The sequence below is a fragment of the Helianthus annuus genome, chromosome 3, assembly GCF_002127325.2.
Source record: "Helianthus annuus cultivar XRQ/B chromosome 3, HanXRQr2.0-SUNRISE, whole genome shotgun sequence".
Taxonomy (NCBI): Eukaryota; Viridiplantae; Streptophyta; class Magnoliopsida; order Asterales; family Asteraceae; genus Helianthus; species Helianthus annuus.
In genome coordinates, this window is record NC_035435.2 from 126901897 (window position 1) to 126917968 (window position 16072).

The window sequence follows — 16072 nt, forward strand, 5'->3', positions numbered from 1 at the left end:
AATAGAGCATAAGATATTGGGGTCGTATTATTTTAATATATGAAATTATATTTATTAAAAATAAAAATACTTTAATTACATTAAAAAATAAAAAAAACAAGTTACAATCCACGTCATCACTCAACTAGCATCATATAAAAGGGACAAAAGAAACAAAAATCCACATCACCCGTTACCTATGAAATTGATAAAAAAAACCCTTAATTTTAATGAAAAATAAATGCCGAATGACCTGTTTGGAACACTTTTAAAACTTGAGTGACTTAATTGAAATAATTTTAAAACTTAATTACTATTCTACAAAGTTATCCCATTAAACTAATATATTATTTTCAATTAGACTCTCTAAAAACAAACCTAATTTATGACTAAGGATAAATTTTGACACGAGAAAAAAAATGTATAATAGTAAGAAAAATATAAGTTTAAACCAATAAAAATGTTATCAAAGGTACATCTAGTCTCATTGGCTCATTTTCTAACCATATTAAGCATCTACCTTCTTTCTCAGAGAGTTTGTCATACTTATAAATACGAGCATACTCTTATGATGGTCTAAATTTCTAACATGTTAAAATGGAATACTTAAACTCTTAAATAACTGTATTAAAAGTTAATTCAATTTGTAATTTCGTAGGTTAACATATGTTTATATTAAAGAAATCACAAACAATATCTAAGAATATTTTCTTGTCTCCATCACCTTTATATGCAATCATTGTTAAGGATATTAGCAAAATATAAGCCTATGATTAGAATATTAACGGAGCATGTAACTAGGGTTACTACCCCAGTTAATCAAATGTCATTTCCAATTCGGAGAAAAAAAAATGATTTTGGGAATTTATTTTAGTGTTAAATCTTCTAGCAATAAAGTTTCAAACTAAATCTTTCAATCTAATAACTGGGAAAAAAAGTGTTGGATTAAATATAAAACAGTTATTACGATAAAAGCAATACTTAAAAGTAATTACTAGCTATGAAATTTCCCTCTCCATTACGGATCCCTATCGTTGTAAACCCGTCGATGATATTGCTATAAGAAAAATGAGTTAGAACATTGATTTAAGAGTATATTACACTTATCAAATGATTCTAGTCTAGCTGGTTGATGCATCGGAAATGATGGGGAATGACTCAGGTTCGACTCTTGATCTCACCCGAATTTTCTACTATAGTGCATTTACTCCAGAGGGTCTGACCCTTGTGGAGGGTGCAACTCCAGTCATGTGGCAGGAGGCTGAAAATTTTCTCGGAGACAGTGTAACGCCCCTCTCGACCAGGCGTGGGCCCGGTTAAGACAACATAGTCCTGGTAATGAGTGGTGGCGGGCCTGCGTCTTGCGGGTGTAAATTAGCCGTCTGTTGTGAAGTTCACATGTCAAAAAAAAAAAGAATATATTACACTTTGTGTTCTTTAACTATACCAGGAATTATGAAACATGCCTTCTAAAATATTTAATTTCAGTTTATATCCAAAAATCGCATGTTATATAACAGTTTATATCCTTCAGTGCTAATCCAGTTAAGAAACTCAGTTATGTTCACTTTAACCAAGGGAAAAGTTGTCATTTCACATCCCATTTTACAAACAATTTATTTGAATAAAAATATAAACGTAAAAACTAATATTTAAGTGGGCCTTACTCCATGCTAGCTTCTTGTTCACAGCCACACCATCATCACTGCACCGCCACCGGCATCACCACTATCACCCTTCCACCATCACCAACACCACCATCTGCGTAAAGCATACCTTCAACACCACCATCTCCACTACCTGCTACCCTCCATTACACCCACATAACCCCTGCCCTTCACCACCACGACAAACCATAACCATTCTCCGCCCAATGTCCATTGATTAGTTATCCACCGTCATCCATCCACGACTAACCCCCACCATCCTGCACCTCCACCGCACAAACCTGCAACCACCCCTGATTTGCCACCCTAGCCCGACCACTGGCTACCGCCTACAACCCTACACACCACCACTTTTTCTAAGTTGTCATAAAGAGTTAAATCAGAGCTTGTGGAGTCAATATCCACTCATTAGTGTCAAAATCAACTCACCTACCGATCCAAATGCTACCACAAAATTAGCAAACCTAAACCCTAACTGGTGATGTTGCTGGTTGTAATGGCTATCTATGTTCGGAATTAGAAAGGCAACCGCCTCTTCACCACCAACAACATTTGTCGTCCCTCCATAAAACAGATCAGAAATTACCCTTAGTTAGAGTGAACATAACTGAGTTTGTTAACTGGGTTAGCCCTAAAGGATATAAATTGTAACATAACATGTGATTTTGGACATAAACTGAAATAAAATCTTTTAAAGGGCACATTTCATAATTTTGGTAATACATAAAGGACACAAAGTGTAATTTACTCTTGATTTAATAACGGAAGACAAGATCCATTGATTGAAGGAACATAATAAAAACCCAAAAACTATAAAAAAAATTGAAGGTTGCATTTAAGTCGCCACTGATTACCAACGAACACCATAGCCTAGGGAAAAAAGATTCTCGCCAATTCGCAACATGGACACATGATGTGCACAAAATGCAACATATAAATTACATCAATTGTAGCATACAACTAACCCTTTTTTAGTACTAATGTTGGAAAAAGTGTGCTTTTGTCTTCCTTTTGTATTTTCAGGATTAAATGAGCTCAAAATAACAAAAGAAGCAAAAAGACAGCAAAATCTAACATAAATACAAGAAAAGGAACAAAAGTGGCATGCCCGACCCCCCCTGACAGCATCTTCCCAAGCAAAACAAAGAAGACAGAAGACTGAACACGCCCCGTGCTCAGTGAGCACGGGGCCGTGCCCAAGTAGCAGCAGAAAAGACAAACCCATAGAAGCTTCTACTGCCCACCACGGGGCCGTGCCCAGCGGACACGGGGGCGTGGTCAACTTCCTGCAGGCGCATTTATTGGAATTGTGAATTGCAATTAATGAAGAGAGAGATTCGGATGGACACGGGGCCGTGCCCGAGCTTCTGTTCAGCCTATAAATAGGAGTGTTTGGAGCTCTTGCAACTCATCCCTTGGCACACCACCTCTCTCACACTTCACCCACCACCCACCACCACCATAACACCATCATCCACCACCATCATCCATTGTCCATCGTAGAGTGTGTGAGTCGTCTCGGGATCCAAGATTGGTCGTAAGAGTTCTTGACAATCAAAGGCCATGTTTGCCTAAGTCTCTTACATCACTTGGTGAAAACAAGTGTTTAGTGTAATACTTTTTATTTTTAATCTTTTGCACTTTTTAATTGGTTTTGTATTAATGACTTTAATTACTAGTTTCTTATGTTGAAGGTGATTCTTCCTTATCGTTTGTCCGTGGTGTCTTGCCATTATTTTACTGTCTATATAAAATAAAAGATTTTCACCATTCATATCTCCACGGTCTATATGGAGGTATGTTGGCTACCTGGTCGGGGGTTAAGGGAACGATTTGGTAAGAGTCTTGCCATTGTTCAGTGTATAGATCCTGCAAAGGACCTGGGTCAAATTTAGTTGGACTTCCTTCAATACCCCAAGGTATTGGATGGCGGGGCTCCAAACACTTTGATCCCCTCATAAGTTAAACTACTATTAAAACTTTAACCCAGCTACTTAGGACTATATCCCTGCTGACTCAGACTACTTAGCTGAGGGTAACGTCGCCTTCAAAAGAGGGGCCTACCACATTATGCATTAATAACTTAATTAATTATCTTTCAATAATTCGACCCTTTAGGATTGTATCCTTGCTGACTCAAACTACTGGGTTGAGGGTAACGTCGCCATCAAAAGAAGGGCCTACTACAATAACTAAGATAATCTCTTAAACAAGTGCAAAACTGCGAAAATAATCAAAGGTTACACTACACACGAGTCGGATCCAAGTGATTCGTCTTGTCTATCTGTTTTTATTTTTATTTTATTTTTCAGCATTTTAGTTAGTTTTATTTTCTTAATTTAAAAACCTTTTTCTAACATTTTGATTTGATTAGACGTTGAGGATAAACCGGTACTAAAAGCTCTTGTGTCCTTGGACGACCTCGGTATCTTACCAACACTATACTACGTCCACGATGGGTGCACTTGCCCATATGTGTGTTTAGTGTTAGTAAATATCGTGTTTTATAAATTTAAAACTTGGCTAAAAAGTGTAAAGGGGCTAAAAATATATACCTAAAATATAACACACTTCACGCACATCAAGTTTTTGGCGCCGTTGCCGGGGACACAAGGATTTTAAGAAAGCTTAAAATCGACGCCCTAATCAGTTTTTCAAAACTTTTTCAAAACGCGCGTACATTTTTCTGCATTTTAGTTTAGTTTGCATTTACAGTAGCATGAACACGGGGTCGTGTTCACTAAACACGGGGCCGTGTTGCATATTTTCTGTTAAACACCCAGATACAGAGTCTGAACACGGGGTCGTGCTCACTGAACACGTCCTCGTGCTCAACGAGACCAGTAACTTTTATTAAAACGCCCAGATACAGACCCTGAACACGGGGCCGTGTTCACTAAACACGGGGCCGTGTCCAGCCTCTGTTTCCGTCTTTATTTTTGTTTTCTGGTCCCGAGACTCAGTTGTGGTCTGTTGAGTGATCCCTATGGATCAATACTCAGGAGGCAACAACTACACCTATGAGGATGATGATTATATGAGAGACTATTGCACTAATTGTGGTAACCCGCACTCGGTACAGTATTGTAACTTATTTTAACCATCCAATTCATACAACTATTATGAGGAGCCCAGGTACGAGCCATCGACTTCATACACATCCTATGAAGACCAAAGGTATGAACCTTCTTCCTCATACTCATATTTTGATGAACCAAGGTATGAACCTTCATACTCATACTTTGAGGAATCAAGATATGAGCCACCACCTTCATATACTTATTATGAGGAACCATGGCGTGAACAACCCACCTCATATGAGTACTATGAAGAACAAAATTACGACCCTTATCCATCATATGCTTATAATGAAGAACAATGGTGTGAACCATCTACTTCATATGGGTACTATGAGGAACCAAGGATCGAACAACCGGATTCAAGCTTTGAGGATCCCGATCCTTTCTCTATCACCGAAGTGGCCGATAGGATAATAGAAAAACTTAAAACTATCGAAAGATACATAAAAGAATCTCGCGCAAGGGAAGAGGAGTCCCGCGCAAGAGAAGAATTAAATAAAGAAACGATAGTTGAAGAATTAAAAATGGAAGGACAAATAAGTGAAAAACCGACACATGAGTTAAACAACGGAAAAGGTGAGGCCGATAAAGTTAAAATTCAAGAAGAGTCTAATTTTGAAGAAATTAATCTCTTGTCACCTTCTTTTGAAAATCATTGTTTAGTATCAACTCGTGCTAAGTTTTTAAAAGAGCTAAACACTAACGCAAAAATTAAGGAGATGGTAAGTGTTAAGTTAACTAATGATCAAACTTCGCTAATAAAAGAAGACCCTTTTGAAATTAACATTACATTGGTTCCATGTTTTTTTCAAAATTCATTTATTAGTAACGTCACCATTGATAAGGATCTTTGTGTTAACATAATGCCTAATTACATTTTCGAAAAATTGAGTATTAGTGATTTTGCTCCACTCCAAATACCCATTTTTCTATCCAATCGGAGGGTAATAAAATCAATCGGTGTAGTTGAGGACGTCTTGGTTCAAACAAGTCAAATGGTTATCCCAACCGACTTTGTCATCCTCGATGACGCTCCTCTAGTGTTGGGAAGACCCTTTGTAAAAACTCACAAAGCTTTGAAAAACCGGAAGTTTAATAATCTACCTCTTCAATTAGGGGCATTCAAAAGGAGCATAGATCTTGAGCGTTCAATGAAATATCCTTTTGGCAACAATGACCCCCTAATTGAAGATGAAGATGAGCCACCCGATATAAGTGAAAAGATTGACCACTTTGTTGAAGAAGAGGTCGCCATAGAACAAACCTTTAAAGTTCTTGATCTGGATGAGCCCCAAAATAAGGAGTCTCCTAAAGACCCGCCCCTTGAGCTCAAAGAACTTCCAAAAGGTTTGGAATATGCTTTTCTAGACAAAGATGGTAATTCACCTGTAATTATTTCGTCTAAATTAAATAGAGTAGAAAAAGAAAAATTAATTAGACTTTTGAAAAAACATAAAAATGTGATCGCTTGGAAGCTTGTAGATATAAAAGGAATAAGCCCTTCCATGTGCACGCACAAAATTCTGATGAACGATGACTACAAATCAGTAATCCCACCACAAAGAAGAGTAAATCCAAATGTCCAGGAAGTGGTTAAAAATGAGGTCATCAAACTACTTAAAGCCGGACTTATTTATCCTATCTCCAATAGTCCATGGGTAAGTCCCGTCCAAGTAGTCCCAAAGAAAGGAGGTATGACGGTAATAACTAATGAAAAGAATGAATTAATACCAACGAGAACCGTCACAGGATGGAGAGTATGCATAGACTATAGACGATTAAATGAAGCAACAAGGAAAGATCACTTTCCTTTGCCCTTGATTGATCAAATGTTAGAACGACTATCCGGTCATAAATTTTACTGTTTCTTGGATGGTTTTTCAGGTTACTTTCAAATTCCAATAGCACCTGAAGACCAAGAAAAGACAACCTTCACATGCCCCTACGAAACTTTTGCTTATCGACGCATGCCATTCGGTCTATGTAATGCCCCTGCAACATACCAACGTTGCATGGTGGCCATCTTCCATGACATGATAGAAAAGACAATGGAAGTCTTCATGGACGACTTTTCTATCTTTGGAGATTCATACGACCAATGCCTCGATAACCTCGAACGAATGCTATCCCGATGTGAGGAAACTAACCTCGCCTTAACTGGGAAAAATGCCATTTCATGGTAACAGAGGGAATAGTACTCGGTCACAAGATCTCGAGCGAAGGAATGGAAGTTGATCGAGCAAAAATAGACACAATTTCTTGATTACCTCCACCATCCTCCGTTAGAGCAATCAGAAGTTTCTTAGGGCATGCCGGATTTTATAGGCGGTTTATCAAAGAATTTTCGAAAATTTCAAGACCTTTAACAAAATTACTTGAAAAAGATGCGCCTTTCATCTTTGACAAGGATTGCAATCAAGCATTTCTAACCCTCAAGGAAATGCTAGTCAATGCACCTATCATGATAGCGCCCGATTGGAAATTACCTTTCGAAATCATGTGTGATGCAAGTGACTTTGCCGTTGGAGCAGTCTTGGGACAAAGAAAAGAAAAGCATTTCCACCCAATTTATTATGCTAGTAAAACACTTAACGATGCACAAGAGAATTACACAACCACTGAAAAAGAATTACTAGCTGTGGTATTTGCTTTTGATAAATTTTGTTCTTACCTTGTTCTTTCTAAAACTATAGTCTATACAGATCATGCAGCTATCCGATACCTCTTCAAGAAACAAGACGCAAAACCCCGTTTGATCAGGTGGATTCTACTCCTCCAAGAATTTGATATTGAAATCAAAGACAAAAGAGGAGCAGAAAACATAGCAGCAGAAAACACAGCAGCAGATCATCTTTCATGCTTAGAGGACCCAGCTTTGGAGGCAACCAGGGACGAGCAAATCAACGAAAAATTTCCAACAGAGTCCCTGGAAATGGCGGAATATAGACAAGAACCATGGTATGCCGACTACGCTAACTACTTAGCTAGCGGTATAGTCACCAAAGGATGGCCACATCACCAAAGAAAGAAATTCTTTGCTGATGTAAAGCATTACTTTTGGGAAGACCCTTATCTTTTCAAAATGTGTGCCGACCAACTCATCAGAAGGTGCGTACATGGCAGCAAAGCACGAAGAATTCTCCGCCATTGTCATGAAGGTCCATATGGAGGACATCATGGTGCCGCTAGTACCGCACGAAAGGTATTTGATTCAGGATTTTATTGGCCGACCATTTACAAAGACGCGCAAAGTCTTGTCAAAACATGTGACGCTTGCCAAGAATCAGGTAATATTTCTTCCAAAAATGAAATGCCACAAAATGGCATTCTCGTTTGTGAAATTTTTGATGTGTGGGGACTCGATTTCATGGGACCTTTCCCACAGTCAAAAGGAAACAAATATATACTTGTGGCAATCGATTACTTGTCTAAATGGGCCGAGGCCGAGGCACTTCCAACAAATGATGGAAGAGTAGTGGTAAGATTTCTGAAAAAATTATTCTCTCGTTTTGGAACACCTAAAGCATTAATAAGTGATAGAGGTACCCATTTTTGTAACCATCAAATCGAAAAAATCTTAACAAGATATGGGGTCTATCACCGGATCTCAACAGCATATCACCCTCAAACAAACGGACAAGCCGAAGTGAATAATAGAGGTTTAAAACGAATACTTGAAAAAACCATAGGTTTAAATAAAAAGGAATGGGCTGATAAATTAGATGATGCTTTATGGGCTTTTCGAACTGCTTATAAAACCACTATAGGCACAACCCCATATAAGCTCGTCTATGGAAAAAGTTGTCATTTGCCGGTAGAAATAGCCCACAAGGCCTACTGGGCAATAAAAAATGTAAACTTGGATTTAGAAATTGCAGGCAAAAATCGATTTTGTCAAATAAATGAATTAGACGAATTAAGGAATTAGGCATACTCTAACTCGGAAATTTATAAGGAAAGAATGAAAAATTTACACGACAGATACATTAACCCTAATGAATTTTGAGTGGGAGATCAGGTTCTATTGTTTAATTCACGACTTCGATTATTTCCGGGTAAACTAAAATCTAGGTGGTCAGGACCTTTTTCCATCACCCATATTTTTCCTCACGATGCAGTAGAAATTAAATCTCGGAATGGAATTTCATTCAAAGTCAATGGCCAACGGCTGAAACTCTATCAAGGATCCATTGAGGATAAGTAAGAAGAGATCTCGCTCCAAACGGTCGACGAGTAAAGGCATCAACATCATACCTGGTATGTTACGAACAAGCAGGTAAACATCGAAATCGGTAAGTCTTCTAACCAAGTTTTTGGGGAAACAGGGCACTCACACGAGCACTAAAAAAATAAAATTCAAAAACTTTGCTCGGCACGGGACCGTGTCCGCTGGTATGTTACTTAGCTGAGGGTAACGTCGCCTTCAAAAGAGGGGCCTACCACATTATGCATTAATAACTTAATTAATTATCTTTCAATAATCCGACCCTTTAGGATTGTATCCTTGCTGACTCAAACTACTGGGTTGAGGGTAACGTCGCCTTCAAAAGAGGGGCCTACTACAATAACTAAGATAATCTCTTAAAAAAGTGCAAAAGTGCGAAAATAATCAAAGGTTACACTACACACGAGTCGGATCTAAGTGATTCATCTTGTCTATCTGTTTTTATTTTTATTTTATTTTTCAGTATTTTAGTTAGTTTTATTTTCTTAATTTAAAAACCTTTTTCTAACATTTTGATTTGATTAGACGTTGAGGATAAACCGGTACTAAAAGCTCTTGTGTCCTTGGACGACCTCGGTATCTTACCAACACTATACTACGTCCACGATGGGTGCACTTGCCCATATGTGTGTTTAGTGTTAGTAAATATCGTGTTTTATAAATTTAAAACTTGGCTAAAAAGTGTAAAAGGGCTTAAAATATATACCTAAAATATAACACACTTCACGCACATCAACACAACATAGGTAAGTTCAACTCTAGTCGTTGTTTGTACTCTTATCATGTAAAGGTTCTTATATGGAGTGACACCAACTTGCTATAAATAATACTTTATCATATACTCTTTCAAGCCTATGATGACATCTGTCGTGCCTTTATGACAATAGCCAAATCCAGTAAATTCCCACAAATATCAAAGCTATTGATAGGGTCTGAGGATGGTGGGATGTAGACAAACTTTACGGGGTAGAGAGGCTGCTTCTAGAAAGACTTAACCGTCGTGTCTTTCGTGTCTATAAATGGTAACCAATTAACCACCCACACTTGTAAATTAATATTTGGGTATGGCATGTAGAAATGATTTTTTTATGGATTCAATATGGCAAATTTAACTTGAATCCATCTAATATAGTGTTAACGGGTTTGTTGAAATTGATGGTATCAGAATTTAAATAAGGACTATTGTCTTTCAAGTCCTTTGTTGAGAAGTTGATAGATAAAAAAAGCTATGAATCGATGTGATAAGCTAGAATTCCACAACACATGGGATTGGATGGAGACATGTACTAAGCGATGGTTTCTAATGTGTGTATGATTCACCATGTGAAAATATAATGATAACATAATCAGAAGATATGAATTGTAATGTAATTTATCTGTAAGATATAGTAATGTAATAAAATTTATATTAGGGGTGTGCGTGATTGGGGGCTGAAAACCATAATTACAACCGAGATATCAGTTAGTAACCATAATCGATCGATTATTACGGTAATAATTTAATCGGTTTAAAGGTTATAGCGGGTTAGTTATGCATCGGTTAACTATGAATTTGGACCTAGCTAAAAATGGCTCAAAATAGTATAAGTGTGCACTATTTGGGTCTGAAAGTTTGGGCTTGAACTTTTTTTACCATAGAGTAAAATGTTATTACACATTTCTATATATTAATATATTACACAGCATCAAAAAACTACATATAAACTATAATATTAATATTGATTATTACCCAACATCTAAACAAAAAGATATGATATAATCCGTAAATTTAAACAAACGTCCAACCAAAACGATATGATATAACTCATAACTAAATTAAAACTTCAACCAAAAACAACAAAGATTTTACTATATGTTGGTTCAATTCAGTTATAGCGGTTATCGAAACATTTATAACCATAACCTACCAGCTACTTTTGGTTTTTAGTAAAACAATTAACCAGCCGGCTGGTTTTTTATTTGGTTTGGTTTTTCCAGTTAGGTTTTGTCAATTTTGGGTTATGGGTCATTTAATTCGGTGTTTTGCACACCCCCAGTTTATACGTAAGGTTTGGAAATGTAACATTTTCTAATTGATATGTTAACTTATTATCTAAATTATGTCATCAAGGAAAAATAGTATATTCATACTCATATCTTTAACACCAATATGACTACTTATAACATAATGTGGCTTTATGTAAGCAGGACTAACCCACTCATGGCAATGCCTATTAAGGCCTAGACATTTACCATTAATTATATACATATCTTCAACACTAAATTGATCTATTATGACCTAATGTGACTTTGTGTAATTACCCACGACAATGTGTGCAAGTAACCTTGTGTGTAGCACCAAAATGACTTGTCATAATAGAATGTGACTATATGTAACGAAAAGAGATTGACTAATGATCAGATTGTCCAGGTCTGGTCAAAGGTAAGTTAAAAGAGTTCCTTTGTCACACCCTCAAATTCCACATGCGGAGTACTACCGCAAGGCGTGTGACTGACCATGATCAAGCCACCAATCATATTGAACAATTATGATAATAGTAAAATAGTTTCACCAAACCAATACAATTAGTGACAATTAAAGTTTAAATCCAAAGCTTTTAAGTTCAAAACAACATATTAAGAGAACAGCGGAAGCATAAGTAAAACGGTTCAACATAAGTTCACAGTTCATAATTATTAAAAGAACCCAACATGGGTTAGCATGTCCACTACACTCCCAAGCTGCAAGCTCCTAAGTCACTGTGTACCTGCAAAGCATGCAGTAGGGTGTCAACATAAAGTTGGCGAGTTCACGAGTTGTCCAGTTTTAAATTCCATAAAATATATTTAAGTCGTTAAGTTACTCATTTATATCATGCCATGGGGAGCAACCCCATATGTAAGCTACTAAACTGCGTAATACCGAATACTTAGCGACTGCACATTTCGTAATTTTCCCCGTTTATCAATGTCTATCATCGTTGACAGTTTACCAGAGTCTATTAGTTCACGCCCGATTCTATCCAGGCATGGTGTGAGGTTGGTGAGACCTAATAGCGCTATCAACTAATAACCCGTTCGCCAGGCCAGGCGACTAATCGGTATAGTATGTAGGGACTTCTGTGATAAAGTTTCGTTTACTAAGCTTATTGCATCTAATATAAATAGTAATTAACTGAGCGTCCCACACAAGGGGAGAATGTACCCGTATCCCACACAAGGAGATAGTATTACCCGTATCCCACACAAGTAGATAATGTAGTTTGTATCCCACACAAGGAGATAGTGTTTTTCGTTCCGTTTCCCAACCACCGGGAATGCATGCTTTTAGAAAAAAGTTGTGAACTCACCTCGGTTTGCTCGGCAGATAGTTTACTTGTTTTGGTAGTTGGTTAATCACGTCCTAATACGGTTACCAATATAGGTCAGGTTCTTAGATTACGTATACACGTATTTAACACATAGCACATAAGTAGAAAGCAACCTACAAGACATCATGTGCAATATAGGCCCAAATAGTAACATGGTAAATAGCCCATTCAGCTAATCAGAAATATAGGCAGTCCAACATGCAACACACGGTATGCGGCCCAATCCGAGTGTGCGGTCCAGCAATGTTGGGCCCAGTTATAAGTGTGTGGTCTATTACATATAATTTATTTATACATGTACGGCCTAAAGACATGTCGGTACACTAATGCAGTGTGCGGCTTAATCATGAGTGTGCGACCCACCTGTGTGCGAACATGCAGCGTTTTGTTGTTCAAGGAGCTGTGAAGGTCGTACTTTTAGGGTGTGCGGTCACCCAAGTGTGCGACCTGCTGTGTCGCACTTGTACAAGGTGCAGATTATGTTTGTACATTATCTTAGTGGGCGACATCTTTTAGGAAAAACATTTTTTGACACTGTTTTCTAGATCAAATCGAATAAGACAAAAATGGATATTCTCATACAACAACTTTCTATTTTTAAACCAATCAGTCAATCATTTAAGTGATTTCATCCAACAACACATATTGTAAAATCACATTCAAAACATCTGAATCCAACAATTTTATCATCATCTTTATTCCTAAAAATCTGAGCTTTAATAACATAGCAAACCCCTAATCTTTCTAGCAGTATCTATACTCCTAATAGCAAATACATTATACAGAGATAAACACCAGCCAAGTTCCATCACTCCACATACGAATCATCTATCAAATATGAATCAAATCATCTTTGCTCATGAATTCCATCTCTTATATGTTCACAATGATTTCAAAACATGTTCTTTGAACAATTTATCTAAAAAAAACCTATTCCATTATGTCAAGCAACTTATTTACACATGTTTCATCATAATAGTTTCCAAAACATCTTATTATCATTTACACATTTCATCAAACAGGTTATATAGATCCTCATCATCATTCATCAAATTTAACAAGTACCATGATCAAGTATTAGTTATACTAACCTGAAATTATGTTATTCGATAGTGTACGAGTGTGTGAAGAAGAAGAGATCTTCCACGAGACTAGCTTTTCTGAAAAGGATAGACTGATGTTGCTGAGGATAATGCGCCGAAAGTGTTGAAGGAGGAGGAAATTTGATGTGTTTTTAGGGTTTATAGAGAGAGAAGGTTAGAGAGAGGGGGAGAGGAATGTTCTTTTGCTGCAAAAAGGAATGTAGCCATCACAATGATTTGGCAATCATCCTAGGGTTTTGCAATTCCTTCTCTTATATATGGGCCGCACATACTCACACTCCACCGCCTTTGACTGTGCGGCTCATTAGGGCAGGATGTGGGCTTGTGCTTGGGCCTGGACTAGTGAAGTGTGCAGCCCAGCGTGTGAGAATAAGGGAGTGTGGAATGTACGGGTATGGGTGGAAGTGTGCGGCTGGCATAACTGTACAGCCTAATATAGAATAATAATAACTATATTAACTCACAAGTTAGTTGTAACGCCTTGTATTTTTGTATTTCTATTTTAAAAATGTTCGTATTCGTATTCTAATTTCATAAACCTTACATTCGTATTTTAATTTCAATCTCACAATTCGAGGCGTTAATCATAATAAAATTCATATTTTATACATATTTGTTATTCATACAATCGATCATTTAAATACGTATTTATACGCAAACCAACACTATTTATACTTATAAATACTTATACGCACATCCTCAATACCTGAATTATACTTTTATACTTTTTATATACTCAATTACATAATATATATACTCAAGAAATACCAAGAAATATACCAATCATCTTTCCACCTCATCAATCCCCTTTCACCTTCTTTAACCAATCATATTTCACCCTTTTCCACCTCATTTTTCCACCAATCATTTTTCCACCTCATCAATCCTCTTTCACCTTCTTTAACTAATCATATTTCACCATTTTTTCCACCTTCTCTACCTATAAATACCAACCTCCTTCTACCATTTTCTTCACACCATTCTTCTCTCTATCTCTCTAATTCTCTCAATCTCTCTAAATCAAGAATTCTAAAAGGACACTAAGTGTTCCAACTATTATTCTCTCAAGCTCTCTACTTCTCTCAAAAATTCCAAGCAAGGAAGAGAACTCTAAGAGTTCTAAAAGAAAACACTAAGTGTTTTAAAGGAAGTTTTGAAGCTCCAACCTCCAACTCTTCATAGAATCACCAAAGGAAACTTTGCAAAACTGTGAGTATACTTGACCCATTTTACTGTTTTACACTTTTTGGGTGTAACATGTTTATTTATACAAAATACACTTAGCACTCATATTCTTATGCAATTATATAAATAAACAATCCAATACATGCTTACTATTTGTTATGCTCGATTCGTGTTTTCTGGGTGATTCTTATGTGATAAACTTGTCATTAACTTCGATCAAGCCTCACTTAACATGTATAGCGCTATAGGAGTAACACACCACCCGTGAACGAGAGGTCATGTTAAGTTAATCATTCTTTATACTTGCGTTAAACTTTGGTTTGACTTGTTTGTTCACATGCTAGTTTATACGTTAATCTTGATAACTAGGTTTGTCATGTGGATTGTTCATTATCAATTTTTATACTTATATGCTACTACACCAAACTTGTATACTCACCAATACTTTTGTATTGAACTACGCTTTTAAAACATGTTGCAGGTTTAATGATGATGTTGATGATGTTGATGATGCTTGGAACATAGTAGGATGCCTAGATACTCATTTTGAATTTTGTATACCTATTATAATGTAATCCTTTTATTTCAAGTTGTTGTAATTGTATTTCCTTTCCATGTTGTATTTGAATTCTTATAGTAATAAAATGAAATTCATTATTTAAATACTTGTCGCAAATCTTAGTGTTATGTGTAATGAGCAATCTATTTCGTCTCACTCCGATGTTTCCGCCACAATTGAACAATCCATATATTTGTCATATAATGCACATCTTCATTACATAATCCAATAATAAATCTTGTTTATTGTACTAACATATAATTATAATATAAACAAAGTCCGTGGGAAAACCCGAAGTGTCACATCCTTAGTCCCCTTAGCTTGATAGCTAGTGGTAAGAAGGGTGTCGGGTATCGGACCATGAAGACTTAGTGGTTGATGTTTAAGTCTAATTGATTAACGGGTCACAAGAAAAGTGTTATTCTTATGAAGGTTGCTATTTTCTCTTTTAAAAGTTATTTTGAAAAATGAATCAATAAGTTATTCAAGATTTTGTTAAGCAAAAACAACTATAATTCAATTTGGTGATTTATCAAAATAGTAAAGTGTAATGAGTTGTTAATACTATGGTAAAAACAATTACAACCAGGTTTGGATTAATAAGCAACGTGGGTTAATTCACATAAATAGTTCAATCAAGTTGAGAATTCGAATGATCTTTCGGGTTTGTGAAAAAGCTAATCAATAATATTAGACATCAACAATTATCAAACAATTGGACAAAATTATGTTTTAGTAACCAAGATCAATCCCACACAAAACCCTGATATAAACAAAATCAATAGCCGTTATCTTATCACAATCTTTATGATTCAAGAAAACCCTTATCAATCATGAATCCATAATCAAACGAACAAATGATTTGCATCAATTTCACAATCAAAAGGCTAAGCAAATGTTTCTATCAAACCAAGTTTAAGAATA

General features: G+C 36.4%; 1 long non-coding RNA gene across 1 annotated transcript; it reads left to right on the top strand.

Moving 5' to 3' along the window:
* Positions 1-14396: 14396 nt before the first annotated feature.
* LOC110905791 lies at positions 14397-15252 on the top strand. Its single transcript, XR_002573418.2, has 2 exons — positions 14397-14613; positions 15071-15252. It is a non-coding gene; the product is annotated as an uncharacterized LOC110905791 (long non-coding RNA).
* The last annotated feature ends 820 nt before the right edge of the window (positions 15253-16072 follow it).